Source organism: Clupea harengus, unplaced genomic scaffold (assembly GCF_900700415.2).
Source record: "Clupea harengus unplaced genomic scaffold, Ch_v2.0.2, whole genome shotgun sequence".
NCBI lineage: Eukaryota > Metazoa > Chordata > Actinopteri > Clupeiformes > Clupeidae > Clupea > Clupea harengus.
The window spans coordinates 124,258-126,688 of NW_024879631.1; positions in this window are offsets into that span (position 1 = coordinate 124,258).

Below are 2,431 nucleotides of genomic sequence, written 5' to 3' on the forward strand. Positions count from 1 at the left end.
CACAGGGACACACAGCCAAGGACACAGACACACCGCCAGGGACACACAGCCAAGGACACAGACACACCGCCAGGGACACACAGCCAGGGACACAAAGGGCCACAGGGACACACAACCAGAGACACAAGGACACAACCAGGGACACAGGGACACACAGCCAGGGACACAGAGACACACAGCCAGAGACACGCAGCCAGGGACACAGAGACACACAGCCAGGGACACAGAGACACACAGCCAGGGACACACAGCCAGAGACACGCAGCCAGGGACACAGGGACACAGGGACACAGGGACACAGAGACACACAGCCAGGGACACAGAGACACACAGCCAGGGACACACAGCCAGGGACACACCGCCAGGGACACACAGCCAGGGACACAGGGACACACACACACACACACACACAGGGCCATGCCTTATCTCCTCCTGGGCAACCCTTTACAGCCCTTACCTTCCGTCTAATGATCAGGGCCACCAGAGTGGAAATAATGCAAATCACATTTCCATGGAAATCACAGTGTGTGTGTGTGTGTGTGTGTGTGTTCATGTGTGGGCGTGTGCATGGGCGTTTGTGTGTGTGTGTGTGTGTGTGTGTGTGTGTGTGTGTGTGTGTGAGTGTGTAAGTGTGTGTGTTCATGTGTGTGTGTGTTCATGTGTGTGTGCGTGTGCATGGGCGTTTGTGTGTGTGTGTGTGTGTGTGTGTGTGTGTGGTGTGTGTGTGTGTTTTCTGCCTCCCAATGTGAAAATATGAATGTTTGTTTGTACACATTGGTGTTTGCACATCTATATACTGTATGAGTGTGTGTGTGTGTGTGTGTGTGTGTGTGTGTGTGTGTGTTTGTGTGTGTGTGTGTGTGTGTGTGTGTGTGTGTGTGTGTGTGTGGCTCTGTCTCTGTGTGCCAGCAAAGAAGTTACTAACAGCGGTGTTTAAAGCCTCTGATGATCAATCATTACACTTGCCTGTGTGTGAGTGTGTGTGTGTGGGGGTTTCAGGCACAAATCCTGAAATGTCCTAATATGTAACGATGTTCTGGAAGATAAAATTGGTGACGTGGTTTTCAGCCTGAAATGTACATGTTTTTGTTTAAAGATACTTGTGTTTGTCTATGGTGTGTATGAGTGGTTCTTCCCCTGGTCTGCTTCTTGTGTTGTCTACTCAAGAGGTCTGATTGGAAGGAGATAGACAGTGTGTGTGTGTGTGTGTGTGTGTGTGTGTGTGTGTGTGGTCTAGACTAGACTAGACAGTGGACTTAAGATCCACCCCCACATTCTGCACCTGACGCCACTTTTGAGTGTTTTAGTCCCTCCCTATTGGCTCTTCTTTTCATTTAAATATGTGAAAGAGTGAGGAATTAGTGAATTATCTTAAGACTCTTTTTTATTTAAATATGTGAAAGAGTGAGGAATTAGTGAATTATCTTAAGACTCTTTTTTATTTAAATATGTGAAAGAGTGAGGAATTAGTGAATTATCTTAAGACTCTTTTTTATTTAAATATGTGAAAGAGTGAGGAATTAGTGAATTATCTTAAGACTCTTTTTTATTTAAATATGTGAAAGAGTGAGGAATTAGTGAATAATCTTAAGACTCTTTTTTATTTAAATATGTGAAAGAGTGAGGAATTAGTGAATTATCTTAAGACTCTTTTTTATTTAAATATGTGAAAGAGTGAGGAATTAGTGAATTATCTTAAGACTCTTTTTTATTTAAATATGTGAAAGAGTGAGGAATTATTGAATTATCTTAAATCTCTTTTTATTTAAATATGTGAAAGAGTGAGAAATTATTGAATTATCTTAAATCTCTTTTTTATTTAAATATGTGAAAGAGTGAGAAATTATTGAATTATCTTAAATCTCTTTTTATTTAAATATGTGAAAGAGTGAGAAATTATTGAATTATCTTAAATGTCTTTTTTATTTAAATATGTGAAAGAGTGAGAAATTATTGAATTATCTTAAATGTCTTTTTTATTTAAATATGTGAAAGAGTGAGGAATGTGAGTGAGGAAAAAAAAATGTTTAGGAAAGGAGATCTGTCTCACAAACAACATAACATTAAGACACATTCTCATAATAAAATTAACATTTGACTCAAACTCAAAATCCATAAATGATTATAAACACATTTATAAATGCATAATGTGTGACATAAGTCTATATAACTCTATGAATAGACATAACTGCCCTCATAAAGCGTTATGATGTTGTAGTTTATGCCCCACACACTATTAGTATAACAGCATTAAGAGGTAAAAGAAGCTTTACTCTCCATTCTGATACTTCAAGCTGTAAGGGCTTACACCATAACATCGTAATACTTTATGAGTGCAGTATAAGTTGTTACACCAATGTTTGTCGATCATTATGAGGCATGAATGAATGTGTTTAATATGCTTTATGGATGCTGGGTTTAAGTGAAGTGT